This window comes from Bubalus bubalis, chromosome 1, assembly GCF_019923935.1.
Source record: "Bubalus bubalis isolate 160015118507 breed Murrah chromosome 1, NDDB_SH_1, whole genome shotgun sequence".
Lineage (NCBI taxonomy): Eukaryota > Metazoa > Chordata > Mammalia > Artiodactyla > Bovidae > Bubalus > Bubalus bubalis.
Window position 1 is genome coordinate 17,244,912 of NC_059157.1, and position 18,686 is coordinate 17,263,597.

Genomic DNA, 18,686 nt, shown 5'->3' on the forward strand with positions numbered 1-18,686 from the left:
AAAGTGACTCAGTTATACACCTATAGACATTCATGTTTAATATTCTTTTCCATTATGGTTTATCACAGGATATTGAATATAGCTTCCTGTGCTATACCATATAACCTCATTGCTTATCTGTTCTAAATGTATTGGTTTGCATCTACTAACCCTAAACTCTCAGTCCCTCCCATCCCCTCCTCCCTCCTGCTTGGCAACCACAAGTCTGTTTTCTATGTCTGTGACTTGGTTTCTGTTTTGTAGATAAGTTCATTTGTATCATGTTTTAGATTCCACATATAAGTGATATCATATGGTATTTGTCTTTCTGACTTATTTCACTTCGTATGATAATCTCTAGGTTCACCCATATTGCTGCAAATGGCATTACTTTGTCCTTTTTTATGGCTGAGTAGTTGGAGAAGACTCTTCAGAGTCCCTTGGACTGCAAGGAGATACAACCAGTCCATCCTAAAGGAAATCAGTCTTGAATATTCATTGGAAGGACTGATGCTGAAGCTGAAACTCCAATACTTTGGCCACCCGATGCTAAGAACTGACTCACTGAAAAAGACCCGGATGCTGGGAAAGAATGAAGGCAGAAGGAGAAGGGGGTGACAGAGGATGAGATGGTTGGATGGCATCACCAACTCTATGGACATGAGTTTGAGTAAGCTCCAGGAGTTGGTGATAAACAGGGAAGTCTGGCATGCTGCAGTCTATGGGGTTGCAAAGTTGGACACGACCGAGTGACTGAACTGAACTGAGTGTGAAATTTCAAGGATGAATAGGCATCTGAAGGATGTGGGACAGAAAGGAGAGGCAGGAAAGTACTTTTAAAATCAGGGATGCCAGGGACCTTCAGGGGGCATAGCATCTTTAAGGATGTTGTCAGGAGTCGGCTTCCCTGGTGGCTCAGCAGCAAAGAATCTGTCTGCAATGGAGGACACACAGGAGACATGGGTTCGATCTCTTGGTTGGGAAGATCTTTTGGAGGAGAGCATGGAAATCCCCTCCAGTATTCTTGCCTGGAAAATCCCACGGACAGAGGAGCCTGGTGGGCCATAGTCCATAAGGTCACAAAAGAGTCAGACGTGACTGAAAGGACTGAGAGAGAGAGGTAAGAGGGGGGAATGGTGGGAAGGATCAGGGGAAGAAAGACAGAGGAAAGAGCAGTGAACAATAAGACTGGCAGAGAAGCAGCAGCTGTATCGGAAGGACTTGTAAGAAGTGTCCATGACACATTTGAAGCAATATCACTACACTTTCAGAGAAAGGGTTGAAAAGGCATAGATCAGAAAGAGGGAGACCAATTACGCAGAAGGTTTAGAAAGCCAGGTGATAAATGACAAACACCTGCATTGCAGTAATGTAGCAAAGATACAAAGAAATACTACAAGTTATTAGGAGATTCGGCAAATGTCAATATTAAGTCTGATCTTTACAGAGTAAAAATCTCTTATCTCAACTGACAGTGTTCTTTGCAGAACAATACGAAAGCAAAGCATGACAAATATTACAAAAGAATCCTGTCTCCTAGAGGTGTATTTTTTTTTTAAACTGGAGAATAGTTGCCTTCCAATGTCATGTTGGTTTCTGCTGTACAACAAAGTGCATCAGCTATACATGTACACATATCCTCTCCCCTTGGACCTTCCCACCCCCTCACCAAATCCCACCCATCTAGGTCATCACAGAGTGCTGAGCTCTCAGAGTTCGTTGAAATGGCATTTGGTCTGTGTTTTCTTGCATCTCTCCTTGGGATTTTGACTCTTCAGCACACAATGGGAGGAGAAGTCAAGGCTATAAGGATGAGCTGGGTGGACACTGTAAGACCAGTTTGCCATAGAAAGACCTTATTGATTTCAACAATAACAATAAAATCCCCTTTGAACTCTTGATTGCTAAATGAACATTGAGTTCGACAGAGCCAACACATGGCTAATTCTTAATATAAATTTTAAAGTGTATAGGATTCAGTTGCTTTCCCATGAAGGGAAGCCCATAAACATTTGTGATTTCCCAGAGGCTAGAGAAGCACATTTAAAATGAGAGAAAATCCCATCTGCAATGGTCCCTTTTCCCTAGCATAAACCTCACTTCTATGTTCCAAAAAGAAAACTTTATTTTTTTTAATTGATTTTTATTATTACTAATTTATCATCTAAAGATCACAATGAGAAAAGTCAGAGAGCTGAAAATAGAATTGCTGAGAGAAAAACCAGTAACACTGAAATAGTATTCTGAAAAATGAAGCATTTTGGTTGGGGGAGAGAGATACTCTCATGATGAGCAGCCAAATGGATAAGGAGAAAGTCTCAAAACAAAAACATAAGGGGTATCCCCTTCCCACTGGGTGGTCTCCAAGTTCCTCTGCCTGGAGCCAGAGTCTGAGGAGACAACTCTATTCTGTGACCCTATCCCTTCTTCATGACACGATAGCCACTGAGAAGATGCTTATTGGTACATTCATTAATTCAACCAGCATTTATTAAACACCTCCTGAGGGAGAGGCATAGTCCCAGGCTACAGGAACGTGATAAATGATGGAGGGCAAATCCCTACATCAGACCTTCTGCTTAATAATAATCAGTGACATGAGCGTATATACTGAGAAAGTGATTAGATCAGTTGTTCCGTCGCAAGTCATGTCTGACTTTTGTGACCCCAGGGACTGTAGCCCACCAGGCTTCTCTGTCCATGGGGTTTTCCAGGCAAGAGACAGGGTTGCCATTTCCCTCTTCCGGGGATTTTTCTGACCCAGGGATCCAACCCACATCTCATGAATTGCAGGCAGACTCTTTACCACTGAGACACAGAGGAAGCTCGCTTAGATCAGATCTTGGCCTAATAACCTAACTATTTATGTCAAGAGAGAGGCTTTTCAAATATATTTTATTCATTTATACAGGTAACATTCATATTCCTTAAAAGTTCTGCAACTTATTCTAAGGAATATGATTTGCAATATTTAAGTAACTGAAGCCACCATGGCAAATATGTCAAAAGGAACATTGAGGTGGGTCCTGCTGATTAAGGCTGATAAGAACTCTGATTGGAAATTTCGCTTCATATTTCTCATTCACTGAGTTGTACCTGTCTTCCCAGGTCTACTGGGCATTAAAATCATCCTCTAGAGGTCTTTTTTCCCCCAAAGTGACTAAATAACACCAAGCTTGGAGAGACAGGTGGCTTGCTCACGCCAGCTCAGTGTAGATCTATTTAATATATAACAATGAATGTCACCAGGCTAACAGCTGCTGTTTTAACACAAGTGGCAAATTCAGTCTCCCACTCTTCACTTTATTTCAATTTATATAGACCTGTGAGGAAACATGTTGAGACTCAGAAAGCTCCCAGGATCTTTTTCTTGGGAACTTTCCAAAGTCAACCATGACATCCAGCCCTTTTTTCTTTTCCTTTTAAACATGCCTTTCATCATGTGACCACAGAAAGCACTGGCAAAAGGAAAACCAACTTAACTGTTGTAGGAACAGGGTATGGGTTGGGGCATGAATGTTTTTAGGGTTAAGAACCTACAGGGACAGTCTTCAGAAGAGGCCAAGTGGGTAAACATCACCTAATCTGAGAGACGTTTCCCAAAAGGATCCCTGGGAATCAACAATGGTGATCAGCATGAGCCTTACCGTGGCTCAGAATACATCCAACCACCACAGAGATTCAAAGAGCTTCTCTTTGAGGTCAGATGGGCTAAGGTCCAAGGCACAGAGGTACACCTTTTCAAACTTTCATCATTTTTTTTGTAAGCTGGACATTATTCAATAATACATTAGAAGACCAATCATTGTTCTTAAATTGCAGCTCTCAAGTCAATCTCTCCGATTAGTTCTTTCTCATGTTCTGTACTTCAAAGCCCTTGTTGATGACATCACAATAGCCTCATCAATAAATCTTATCAATAAAGCTATGCTCTGTATACTTGATTGACAGAATAAGAAACTTATAGAGGGGAAGAAGAGGGGGAAGGTATATTTTGGGAGTTTGGGATTGACATGCACACATTACTATATTTAAAATGGGTAACCAACAAGGTGCTGTTGTATAGCTCAGGGAACTCTACTCAATGCTACACGGCAGCTCAGATGAGAGGGGAGTTTGGGGGAGAATGGATACATGTATATGTATGGCTGAATTCCTTTGCTGTCCACTTTACATGGCAGCTCAGATGAGAGGGGAGTTTGGGGGAGAATGGATACATGTATATGTATGGCTGAATTCCTTTGCTGTCCACCTGAAACTCTCACAACATTGCTAATCAGCTATATTCCAATATAAAATTAAAAGTCTGGTGGCGGGGAGGAAACTTGTTTTGCTATCCTCATCGTATTTTGTGCACCTTATCTTTTCTTCCATTTAGAGATCATTGATTTCTTAAATTTAGAAACTACTTGTACTACTCAAATTCAATTCTTATACACACACTGAAAAGTATTCCTAAAGTTCACCAACACTTAGTGAGATCTCAGTTTTCTAACTCATAAGGCATGCCAATGTCTGTACCACTTCCCTGGCTCTTAGCTGGAACATTTTCTTTCTTTTTGTTTCTACAATTAAATTGCCAGTTCTTGAGGGCAGGTACTATATCTTGATTTCCTTCACATCTTCTGCTCACCTGCCTGCCTGCTAAGTCACTTCAGTCATGTCCAACTCTGTGCGACCCCATAGATGGCAGCCCACCAGGCTCCCCCGTCCCTGGGATTCTCCAGGCAAGAACACTGGAGTGGGTTGCCATTTCCTTCTCCAATGCAGGAAAGTGAAAAGTGAAAGTGAAGTCGCTCAGTCGTGTCTGACTCCTAGCGACCCCATGGGCTGCAGCCTACCAGACTCCTCCATCCATGGGATTTTCCAGGCAAGAGTACTGGAGTGGGGTGCGATCGCCTTCTCCGCTTCTGCTCACATTACAGTTTAATCACAGGGAAGATAACTATTTGCTGGCAACAAAAATTGTAAAATTTTGAATCTGTGCTGTTCTAGGTCTAGGTCAAGAGAGGGGAGTAAAGAGAGATGGAGAGGAAAGAACAAAATTATAAAGTGCCATGAATTCCACTGGCTTCATTCTACCCTATTTCTCTCAGGTCCTGCAGAAGTCCTGGGTCTGTGAAAACTGGGAGAACACATTTTAAGTGTTCAAGCAGACACATTAATTTTATAGCAGTGGGTAGCCATTTCCTTCTCCAGGGGAATCTTCCTGACCCAGCGATCGAACCCAGGTCTCCAACATTGCAAGCAGATTCTTTACCCACTGAGCCACTGGGGAAGCCCCATTTTTTTTTTTTTTTAATTCTATTGGCAGAGGAGTATGAACTCCATGAGAGCAGGAGTTTGGTCCATTTTGTTCCTTATTGTACCCACAATGCCTAGAACAGTGCCTGGCACATAATAAATAGTGAATAGTCACTGAACAAATACAAAGGATTGAAATAAAAACCTTTCACTGAAACCACCAAAGAATCACTCAAGGTAATATTATCACCAGAGAACAGCTGAGCACGTAGAGGCAGCAAAGACAATCTTGTCTTCCTTGTTTCATTATACTACACAGGCAGGAACTGAGGTAACAGAGGAAGGAGACTCCGGATTTCCTAACTCTTCATTTAGTTGGCTGATTTAGTTTCCCTTTTACATAAAATGTTAATAAAGAAACAGGTTTATTATACCATTGTCTCCCAGCGGGAACTATTACAATTGCCTGTGAAGACATATGGGCTTCCCTGGCGGCTCAGTGGTAAAGAATCTGCCTGCAATGTAGGAGATGCCAGTTTGATCCCTGGGTTGGGAAGACCCCCTGGAGAAGGGAATGGCACCCCACTCCAGTATTCTTGCCTGGGAAATCCCATGGACAGAGGAGACTGGTGGGCTACAGTCTACAGGGTTGCAAAGAGTCAGATACAACTTAGTGACTAAGAAGACATATGCCAGGGACAGGTACAGAAATGTACTAGGCACAGTGAAAAAGAAAAGAAGGAAAATAAGGTTCTTTTGAAGACAGAATTCAAACTTCTTATTAGGTAATCTGAATCAGTGATGTTTTACTGTTCTCAATTAGTGACATTTTGATCTATTATTTTCTTGCTTGACAACAGGACAGTGGAAAAGACTGGTGTCAAGTAGCTGATTTCATTTGTAAACAGAAAGGCTACTTTCCCTGAAAGAGAACACGATAAGGCAGTTTACTCTTGGTTGTTTTGCCTCTTGGTATCTTGCTCAAAAAGAGATGATAAAAGCTATAGATAGATAGGCACCAAACAGTTTCCCCTATGATGAGAGGTATGTTCAGAAAGCATTACTGTCTAGGCTTGGAATAACTATTAGAATTACCCCTCTAGAACTGGGTAATGTTCACAACCCATCAAGATGAAAAGGTTGGCAGAACAAAATAATCTAGATTCATAACAAGCCTAAGGCAAAACTGACTTTGAAAAAAGATGTGGTCTTCTTGGGTTTTGAGATTGAGTGTCCATTGCACCTTTCAAAACTGTAATTTTGTATCCCCCTCAAAAAAAGATATCTTCATGTTGGAACCATTGGTTTGGGAAAGAGTATCAAAAGGTTATAATGTATCTGCTTTAATCTCCACTCTCTCAAGCTACCATAGAGATTTCAGCTACTGGAAAATGATGATAATCAGTATCACAAAGCCTGGCTCAAGAGCAAACTAAAATGGCAAATCTTCAGACCAGACTTTGGACCTTGCATTAGCTTTGCTGTTGATCAGTCAGTACGTTGTGTCTGATGCTTTGTGACCCCATGGACTGCAGCATACCAAGCTTCCCTGTCCTTCATTATCTCCCAGAGTTTGCTCAAACTCATGTCCATTGAGTCAGTGATGTCATCAAGGATGCAATAGCCTTACCACAAGAGAAATCCCTGTGAGGTCTAGACTGAGCCATGGGCTGATTAGTTCTTCTTATCTTGAAGCTGAAGAATCCCTTCCAACTTTCACTATTATGACCAGTGCATGAGTTGTGTTGATTGTCATTGGTGATACTCTTTTATACTAGCAGCATCACTTCCAGTTTACATGCACTTCATGTACATCTCATCTTGTCAGCAAAAACAGAACAGGAATCATTATCCCAATTTTCCAGATGAAGAAAATCATCCTCATATGAGGCTATGCATTCATGTCACACATGCAGCTCACCTGGTTGGTAAAGACCTGACTTCTGATCTAGAAATCTTCTCTCCACCCCTCACTGTCCCCACACACCATGGTTGATTCTGCAGGCTAATGCCCTATGATAGACCAATCCATTACTAGATGGTGGCTAAAGCCATAAAGAGTGGTGTAGTGAAAAAACACTGAGTCTAAGTTCTGACTTTGCAATTTACTTTCTGTCACCTTGGACAAATCGCTCAACTTCTGCTTCCTCATTTATAAAAAGGAAAGATTTCTGCCAGCCATGGATCCCTAGCCTGACTGTGCACCTCGAGGGACTTTTGTAAAACATAGATTCCTGGGTTCTGTGTGAGTCTCTCGAATCTGGGGCTGGGACCTAGAAATCCATATATTTGAACATTTTCAAAGGTTTCCGATGAAGCCAGTTGGGCAGCTGCACGTCTGCTAGAATCCTTTTAGCTTTAACAGTCTGTTATTGTGGGTTTATTATCCATTAGGTAGGACTGGTATGAGAGGGCTATCAGTCACAGACCAGGCAGCAATTCACCAGTCTGGGAAGAGTAAGGAGTCAGGAAGGAACATTAAAGCTAAAATTAAAGACAAGGCTTTTGTCAGATATGCAAGAAGGGGAGGGATAGACGTCATGGCAAGTCGGGGTGGGGAAATGAAGGTGTACAGTTTGACTAAAGCATGTGTTTTATCCAAGAAAAAGACTGGTGAGAAAAGAACATTGATACATGTAAGATTACAACTTGATGAATTTCAGGTCAAACCAGGAAGTCCTTTGTGCACATCTTTATTGCTAGCTATCTTCTTTACCATGTCCATCTCTAGTTGGAAAGCAAAAACAAACAATAAAATTTTAAAGGTCATCACCATTCACCAGAAAAACAGAAACACATCCTGTTTGATTCAGCCTGTGGGCAAAAAAGGTGGAGATTTCATATAAGACAATGGCCAGATTTCTTTTCATCAAATTATTTTAGAGAACATTGAATACAATCTTCAGAGCAACATACCACTTTCCTTGGCAAAACTCAAAAGGAAAAAGAAAAGGAAAAAGCTGGCATTTACATCCATCTGACTCGGATTGATGGCTCCAGAGATAGTCTCAATTTTAAAAGGTGAAACCTCTTGTTTTCCTTGTAGAGGCTCAGGGGCAAAAATTATAAATTTTATCTCCATTTGGATATATCCATTTAGATCACCTCGATGCTACATCTCAGTGTGTTAAATTCACAGGTGGGAAGACAGAAAGGGAAAGGTGGTGTCCTGTTACCTCTACCAGGTATGACTAGGAAGCCCTCTGGTGGCTACCCTCAGTGACTAATCCAAGAGCAATAGAACACGCTAACCTGGTTCTTGTCCCCTCCCCCACTCTGATTTTATTTTTTTCTTTTCAATACATAAACTCCTTCATTCCACCACCATAAGCTTCCTGAGGGCCAGGTGTTCGTTAGCTGCTCGTTTATTGCTGAATATCCAGTGTTGAGAATAGTGTATGGGCTAGATCCCAGAGGTACTTGTTGAATGAATCAATTTAAGTCACAACTTGGAGCTCTTCTCACCATGGTCAGGAGAGCTCTGTTGGTTTACAGAACTAGGTTTTCAGGTCCTGCTGTGAACATTCTGTAACCAAAATCTACTCCTTGGTGGTTGGTCGGCGAGTTGAGATCCTACATGCCTTGTGGCCAAAAAAACCAAACATAAAACAGAAGCAATACTGTAACACATTCAGTAAAGATATTAAAAATGGTCCACATCAAAAAACAAATCTTAATAAAACAGATAAATAAAACTTCGGTGGCAAATATTTACAAAGAAGTCAGTTAAAATCTTGAAAAGTACTTTCTTGGGTGGGTTTGCAAATGTTAATCTTATCTCCAGAGAGATATGTCCTCTCCAGGGTGGGAGTTCTGAGAATTGTTGAGCAATTAAATCAGTCTGGCAGGATATCCTAGATAAAGAATCTCCACTTTTTCAGCCCAATATCTTTCTCTAGACAAGCTCTATTGTTACACAAGGCATTGTCTTCTGAACCAACTTTCAAGTAAGCATAAAGGTATTTTGGCTTTGCATAATCTATTCACTTGTATAGTTTATTCAGTTATAAAGTGAACTGTTTTACAAAAGTTAATTGTTATAATTATCTGCTTCCCAGCTGAGGATCTGATCTTCCTCTTCTGTTTCTTGTAACAGACCTGGATTCTGTCACCTACTAACCTGGTCACCTTAGCAAGTGATCCGTCCTCTTTGAACTCTAGTTTTCATGAGTAAAAATGGAAATGATGATGATTCATACTTCATAGGGCTGCTGTGAGGATGGAGGGACATAATTCATGTAAAGCTTCTAGAATGTCTTTTGAATTATAAGAACATACAGAGTTAATTTATTGTTATTATCATTATTGTCATTTCATCCATATCATTCCTAATTTAAAAGTGAAAACACTATATAATAGTTTGAACTCTCTATGGCTTTTTAAAAATTTTTTTAAACACTTTCTACTTTTAGATGTTTATATTTAATCAAAGATGATCAAGTGCTTTGTATAAATTTACTTTGGGGTATTAAATGACTATTTCTACACTAATTTTTAATGATAAGGTGCATTTCAATAATGATTGAGAAATTGTTCTTTATGAACTTTTTGTGTAAGTCAACTAAAGTTATAATTTGAGAGGCTAAATCCATAGTGATTTCTTGGTTATTTTTGGCTATTTATTGGTGTTGTTTTAACCTTAGCTAATTTATAATCATATCATGTTCATCTTTATTTGTCTTGTTATTGGTAACTTGGAAGATACTATTTAAAGGATTACATGTCATTTTAAAGACTAATTTATTCCCAAGTGTTTATTACCAGTCTCCTGGATACAGCAAATGTGTAACTAAGAATACAAGAATTATTCCAAAGGCAATGTAAGTTATTCATTTTTTTAATCAAGGATGTATTGAGGACTACTCTGTGCCAGGCCCTGTGTCGAGGATGTTCCAGGAACAAGATGCTTAGCTGCCTGCATGGAGATTTTATTCCAGACAATAAACCGACATACAAACAAACCTAGGAACACAATCAGATGGTGAGGAGCACTCTGGAGAGTGGATGTCAGAGTGGCTCTGAGGATACTTTAGATTAGGGACTTGGCACTTTAGATTAGGGACTTGGCCAAGACCTTTTTCTAAGTAGAAGATATACACTTGGGATGATAAGGAAGAGCTAATCTTGCAAGGGTCAAGAGAAGAGTTCCAGGAAGAGAAAACAGTTAATGTGAAGGCCCCATGCTGAAAACCTCTTAGTATCTTTAAGGAATAGAAGGAGGCCAATGAGGTTGGAGTCAGACGACCACTGTGTAGCCCAGATGAATATGACAGTAGCTTTAACTTGGCTGATGGAATTGAAAGTGAATAAAAATGAACAGACCTGAGATGTTTTAAAGGTAGAAGCAACAGGGCATGCTGGTCAACTAATAAGATGATGAGAAAGTGAAAAGAAGTAACTTTCAAACTTTGAGCTTGAGGTTCTTGAGTGGATGGTGATGAGGTTTACTAAAACATAGGAGGCTGGGAATGGGAATGGTGACCAGGACTGGAGGAGAGAGACCAAGGACTCTGTTTTATTAATGAAAAGTTTTAGAGATCTCTGGACATCTACCTGGAGACATCAAGATGGCAGTTAGGTAGTCAAGTATGATGTCCAGGGGAGAGGTCAATTTTGAGAGTCACAGATGCAAAGATCACACAGATCACCAAGGGTCGGTCACCTAGAAAGAGTAGAGAAAAAGATTTCCAGAAACACTCCATCCACATTTATTGGTCAAGCAAAGAAGGTAAAACCAGCAAAAGTCCTTCAAAAGAAGGATCTAATACAAGATGATAAAGTCAAAAAGAATAGTAAGAGAAAAACCAAGGGGGAATGATGTTCCAAACGGCAAACTAAAAAAGCACCTCAAGCAGGAAAGACTGGTCAACAAGGTTGAATACTGCAGAAACACAATAAAACAAGAGCAGAGAAATGACTGGATTTGGCAACATGGAAAGTGAGGTGAACAGGTAAGGATGGCATAGCCCAGGGATGGATGAGAGTGGGGAAATGGAAACGACGACAACTTTTTCAAGAAGTCTGACAGTGAAAGGGAGCAGAGCAGCTTAGTAGCAGCGCATCAGGGGAGGGTGTTGCGGTCTGAATGCTTATGTCTTCCCCTCTGCAATTCACATATTCAAAGTTAATGCCCAACATCATAGCATTGGAAGGCCGGGCCTTGGGATGATTAGGTCACGAGGATGAAGACCTCATGAGGACTAGTGCTTTTATTAAAGAGGCCCTAGAATGCCTCTTGAAAGGAATCTGAAAAGCCATTATGGACATAATTGTGATAACCTCTGGTCTGCAAATCTTGCCTGAATTGAATGGTAATTAGCTTCCGGGTTAAGTGGAAACTTAGATTTAAAACAGAATGACAGTATTAGTTGCTATTAGTGTGTAACACTGCCAGGGCAACACATTTTCTTAACCTAACAATTAAAAAATATAGAATGATATGTATATAAATGAGGGTGAGTAGCCAAAGAGTAGGACTTCCCAGGTACCTCAGTGGTAAAGAATCCACCAGACAAGCAGCAGATGTGGGTTCGATCCCTGGGTCAAGAAGGTCCCCTGGAGAAGGAAATGGCAACGCACTCTGGTATTCTTGCATGGGAAATCCATGGACAGAGGAGCTTAGCAGGCTCCAGTCTATGCAGTCCCAAAAGAGTCCAACAGGACTTGGCGACTAAACCACCATCACCAGTGACACATTCTCAGCTATTAAAATTCTCTTTAAAATCTATATTCCTTCAAGAATCAGGAAGAAAAAACAGGAACAATCTCCTACATGTAGAAACACTCTCGGGTAGTATGAAAGGGAGCTCTGCTTTGATCCTTCTTTACTGGAGCTTTTATCCTAATGTATGGCTTTTAGGTAAAATTCAGTGGCTGCCACAGTGCCCAACACAGGGTAGGCATTTCATGCATAAATGTAAGTGCCATGCCATAGTGAACAGAGGCTGTTTCATTCTGAGCTAGCTTTATGAGTAGGATTCCTGTAGAAATTTAAAGGGCTCTGTGCTGATTTTTTAAAGGTCTATCTCCATCTTGAAATTCATAATAATTTTTAAGCAAGGGACCTGACCTCTTCATTTTGCCCCGGCACCTTATTTAGCTGTCCTATTCATCCACTCTCTCCCCTGTCTCTCCATGTGATCAATCGACCTCCTAAATCTCTCTCAAATCACCACCATTGTTTCAGTTTTCATTGCTGCTGCTCTCACTCGAGCCACAGGCGACCCTCATCTGGACGAATATGAGACCTTCCAGTTGTGTTCTTGTCCAGTACAATTTCCAGCATATATTCAGAGTTCAAGTTTTAAAACATCAATCTGGGGACTTCCTGGTGAGCCGATGGTTAAGAATCTGCCTTCCAAATGCAGGGGACACGGGTTTGATCCCTTATAGGGGAACTAAGATCCCACATGCCATGGAGCAACTAAGCCCACACGATGCAACTAAGACCCAATGCAGCCAAATAAACAGACAAATATTAAAATATAAATCTGAGTCTATCACTTGAATTGATTCATTAGTTTATTAGTTCAGCAAATATTTAAAGTTTGTTCTAGGTATCATGCCAGGCATGGGAAGCATAATGATAATCAAAATGAGATACAATCAGAGGCAACTTCAAGAAAGGATTATTACTAATTTCTCACAGAAAGAATGGCTTCATATTAGCCATGATTAACAAAAATGCATTTCTCTTTGATTGCTGCTACTGCTAAGTCACTTCAGTCGTGTCCGACTCTGTGAGACCCCATAGACGGCAGCCTACCAGGCTCCCCCGTCCCTGGGATTCTCCAGGCAAGAACATTGGAGTGGGTTGCCATTTCCTTCTCCAATGCATGAAAGTGAAAAGTGAAAGTGAAGTCCCTCAGTCGTGTCTGACTCTTAGCGACCCCATGGACTGCAGCCTACCAGGCTCCTCCATCCATGGGATTTTCCAGGCAAGAGGACTGGAGTGGGGTGCTATCGCCTTCTCCATCTCTTTGATTACATCCCTTTGATAAATACATTGGTTCAGACACTAGGTGGAATTGGCGAGAAGGGAAGAAGAGAAATAAACATTTAAAAACTACTTCACTCTGAAGACCACACTGGGGAGCTAAGTCCCTCTGTGCCTTTTCTGTATCACTGTGGGTAACTACAAATTCCTACTTTGGAAAAAAAAATTCCAGGTCAAAACCATTTTTCTCTGACTGTAGTTCTCATCAATGACTTGATGACTCACTTTAGAGCTGCAAATCCAAACCTTATGCCTCAAGGAAAAAATCTGGAGCTCTTATAGGTATTCCCAAGGGCCACATGGGTCACTTCTGTGCAGAGGCAAGATGGTTTTCTGTTCAGATTAGAAAGTAAAATCTCAGTATATATGTTAGGCATTCCTTATCAGAAGCTTGAGTAAATGGGGGGAAAAAAGGCCACATGGAGAAGACTGTCAAAAAGTGTTCCTATACCTTATTATTACTATTGTTGATAATATTCTCTATTTATTTATTTATTTAGGCCACGCCATGCAGCATGTGGGATCTTAGTTCCCCAACCAGGGATGGAACCCAAGCCCCCTGCATTGGAAGCCTGGAGTCTTAACCACTGGACCACCACCGAAGTTCCCCCTCTACTTCTTGAAACTCTGTCCTTGGGTGTAGTTAGACCACTAGCATATTGAACACACTGTGTACACTGGGCAAGTCCTTACAGAACTGCTTTAGCTCAATTTTGCTTTAATGTTATGCCCTTGGCTTCCGTTCAAGGTTTATACTAGAAACCATCACATGAAATTCACTCCTGCACTTACTGTAAACGTGTGGTTGAGGGCATTGTCCATTACCTCACTCGATACGTGCTATTAAGTCCCCTGTGAGAAAACGCTTTCAAAATTAATTTTAGAAAATAAAACGGGCTCCTTGTTAAATTGATATTCCAATTCCTTTCCAATAATAAAAGATGTGTTAATTAGGGTTTTTTTTTTTTTTTTTTTTTTTCTATTTTAAATGTCAGAGCTGTACTCGGACTTACTCATCAAAGAAGGGAATTTGCTCACTCTCATTGCCGGGAAGGACTCTTGGGTCATGGACAGAATCTAAGAGCTGCAGCCACCAGGCCTCCGGGCTCAGGGACAAGAGCCAGCTCTCAGGACACAGGACTTGCTCTCTCTCCATTGGCCCATCTTCTCAGCTTCATTTTATTTCCTCTCATTGGAGACAGGCCTGTTCCTTGGGACAGGGACGATGGCCAATAGCTTATCCTGATTCATATTTTTCCAACTTAGTATCTTTGGTAGGAAATAAACTTTCCCCCATCCAAGTCTGTGCATAAACCCCTGAGAAGATTCTCATTGATGCAAACTCTCAAGAGATGGCCTGATTCCCACTGCTGGATAATCATAGTGTCAAGAGGATGAGGTACCATGCAGAAGGGTAGGTGATGTGCAGCCTGACAGCCCCAGATGGAGGGTAGAGAAGAACCCATACCATCAGCACCAAAAGGAAAGAGAGCACTGTTAACAGAAGAAGAGCGTGAGAAAAAAACACAGGGTGGATTAAAGACAAGGGCCAGAGCATCCATGAAAAGAGCTGGGACATATTAATAGAATGTGTTTTCCTTTTTTCTCTGAGTACTAAGAAGCCTGCAGGCAAATATGAAGCCCAAACCAACAATTACATGAGTTTTCAGCTTAGACCAGTTTTACCTCTGATTTTCTATTTCATTGTACAGCTTTATTGTCCTGTTTTCACAAGCTTTTAAATGTCCTTTGGAAAAGAAATGACAAATATTTCAACAAATCACCAAGATTATCACACACAACAGTATCATGGGTTAGTTTGCTGAATCTTATGATGCAAACTGGAAAGCGGAAGTAGCTTATTCTTGAAAATAAAGCCAAGAATAAGGTTCATAGTAGAGTAGCATGTCTGTTAAAAAGAGAAGAGAAGGAATGCCCCACGGGTTCAGTATTAGGGCACGATGCTTCCACTGCCGGGGCCCTGGGTTCAGTCCCTGGTTGGGGAACTAAGATCCTACAGGCCATGCAGACAGCCAAAAATTAAAAAAAAAGGAAGGGAAGAATAAATAGTAAAGCCTTGTCCTTAAGGACTGATTAGACAACCGTTGTATCCCCAGGCCATGAAGGTACTTGGGGTGGAAACTTCTTTACCATGAAAGGAGAAGTTATTCCTTGATAGAGTGTAAGGTACTTCATGAAAGAAGATGACAAAAATGTGAGAGGAAATTTAACTATAAGGTCTAAACAGCTTTGTTTTGTTTCTTTTTTTTTTTTTTTTTAATTAATGAAGTCCCATTGCAGAGCTGCCTGAGGAGTTTAAGAATTTCCGGAAGTTCAGAGACAGTAGATGGGGTCACCTACACTGGCCACTGGAGGTCTTCCCTTTCTGGGGGACCCCGCCACCACTGTCTCCAATCCAAGGGTTTCCCCTGCTGAACTCTGGCCCTCACATGGGCAAAACCATCTCTCCTGATCCCAGCTGAGACAGACTTGAATTTCTAGAAAACTGTAATAATAACAGTGCAACAAAGAACATTATTAAATATTATCCAACATTGAACTAACTGAAGTTTCTCAAGAACAGGTTTGCAGCATGCTATCATTGAAAAAATGACATCAGCCCAGAGCCACCTGTCCTTCCTTCCAGCTTCCTTCCTAAACCCAAGCTTGTCTCTTAAACTCTGTTCTCACCATTGATGTGGTGATTAGTGGGATTAGCTGTCTGGCAATTCGGTGCCGTTCCTACGCCTAAGTCAAACCACTCTTTCCCCTCATCCTGCCTCACACCCAGGGTTCTGCTTGAGCTTCTAGATTCTGTCTCACTGAAGGACTTGGGGTACTTATTCCTTCCACAAGATGCCCCCTTCTCCTCTCTCTTGCTGTTACAGAGACCTGGCCTGATCACCTACTAGCTCTGTCTTATAGCCTGAGATAATACAAAATCTCAGTCATGTGATACACATCATTCATTCTTATCCTCCAAGAATTCTATCCATCCCCTTTGTAAGGTTATTTTCTCATTTGTTGTTGTTCAGTCACTCAGGCGTGTCCAGCTCTTTGTGACCCCATGGGCTGCAGCACGTCAGGCTTCCCTGTCCATCACCAACTCCCGGAGTTTACTCAAACTCATGTCCATTGACTCGGTGATGCCATCCAACCATCTCATCCTCTTTCATCCCCTTCTCCCCCTGTCTTCAATCTTTCCCAGCATCAGGGTCTTTTCTAATAAGTTGGCTCTTCGCACCAGGTGGCCAAAGTACTGGAGTTTCAGCTTCAGCCTCAGTCCTTCCAATGAATATTCAGGACTGATTTCCTTTAATATGGACTGGTTTGATCTCCATGCACTCCAAGGGACTCTTAAGAGTCTTCTTCAACATCATAGTTCAAAAGCATCAGTTCTTTGGCAGTCAAGCCTTCTTTATGGTCCTACTCTCACATCTGAACATGACTAGTGGAAAAACTGTAGCTTTGACTAGACCGACCTTTGTTGGCAAAGTGATGCCTCTGCTTTTTAATACACTGTTTAATATGCTGTTTCTTATTAGGACAGTGAAATTAGAGGACACATGCCAAGTGTAAAGAATGCCCTCTAGGTGGGATGGTGGGAAGCAGAAGTGGGGAATCACTTATTTTATTTATCTTGATTTTGTTTTCCAAAGACTCAATGATAATTTATTTAGTCATATTTTTTAAGAGTTTATTTGGCTGTCATTCAAGTCAGCTGGTTTTTATATTTTTTGAAAATTTTTACTGGCGTATAGTTGCTTTACAATGTTCTGTTAGTTTCTGTTGTATAACAAAGTGAATCAGCTATACATACACATATATCCCCTCATTTTTGGATTTGCTTCCTGTTTAGGTGACCACAGAGCACTGAGTCCCCTGTGCTATACAGTAAATTCTCATTAGTTATCTGTTTCACACATAATATCAACGTATGCATATATGTCAATCCCAGTCTCCCAATTCATCCCACCCGACCTCCCTTTATACCCCTTGGTGTCCATATGTTTGTTCTCTACATCTGTGTCTCTTATTTCTACCTCATAAATAAGATTGTGTATGTCAATTTTCTCAGATTCCACATATATGTGTTCATATATAGTATTTGTTTTTCTCTTTCTGACTTACTTCACTTTGTATGATAGTCTCTAGGTCCATCCATGTCTCTAATCGGTTCATGTGTAGAGACTAAATTATCATTTATATGCTCTTTATCCAACAACAGCAGGGACTAAATTGTCCCCATTTTCCTTGTATAACCTAAATTGTGAGTGGGAGACGGGTTCTAGAGAACGATGCTTCTGCAACTCCCAGGTCATCTGAAAACCATGTCTCCCCTCCCTCTCCTTAGGGTGTCTCTAGGTGTTAGCCATTAGGTGTTACGGTTAACATAGAGGAACACTGTGTTGGAAGTTGAGAGTGAGCAAGCTTGGGAGTTTGAGAGCAACAGCTCAGATCAGGCTAGCATGACTTTTTTTTTTAATGTTATTTACTATTGGCCCCTGGAAAGTAACAGGACATCTACTAGGCACTTGGGAAAAGGACTATTTCTTTCCAATGAAATGAGCCTGCTCTCTCCCACAAAAGGTTTGTAGTCAACCTATTATCCATAAAAAAAGAGATGTTCAGACTGATTGATTTCCACTTTCTTCCTTTTAGGCTCTTGTTCTATTTCACTTAAACAATGTATGCTTATTTTAGCAACCGTCAAGAGAATTTTAAAGTGAGGAAAAAATACTACCCCAATCTCACAATATCAAAAGTATTTCTCCCTAAAGGTTTTTTTGCTCTTCTCCACGTGCAATAATAATAATTACATATTTGATGTCATGTAATTGATTTTGTTATGTATTCTATATCTTATATTTTCCATGCTTCTCTATCTTAAATATTATAATTTTTAGTGTTGCATAGCTTCCCAGGAAATTAGCATATTGAATTACTTAATATTCTCTGAATGTCAGACACTTGGCTCTCATTTCTCCCTACTATAGAAACAGGAAAACACCTTAGGCATACAACTTAATTGAATATAATTTTTGAGTTATAGCCTTCAGATACATTTCTAAGAGCTGGGTCACTAGATAAATGCATGTGCCTGCATTTTGGCTCTTAAATCATATTGCCCAACTGCTCTTCAAACAGGATGAACAAATTTATAGTGCCTGCATCAAGAGGTGAAAACTCCAGTTTCATCACAAATTTGTCACACGGGGGTATTTTAATGTTTTGTTCTCTGGCCCTATACACAGCCTTTCAGAAACAATCAGCTGCCTTGCGAAGATGATTCTGATTTTTGTTTTTGTTCTTTTCTGCCATCGACCCCTCCTCCACCCTGCTCCCCACTTCTCTTGAAACGAGTCATAGTTCTCACACTAACATCTGTGCCACGCTGACGTGCACCCTGAAGGCTTATCACGGCTTGTCACCTATTCACAGGGATTAATTTCTCCTTCAGATGTCT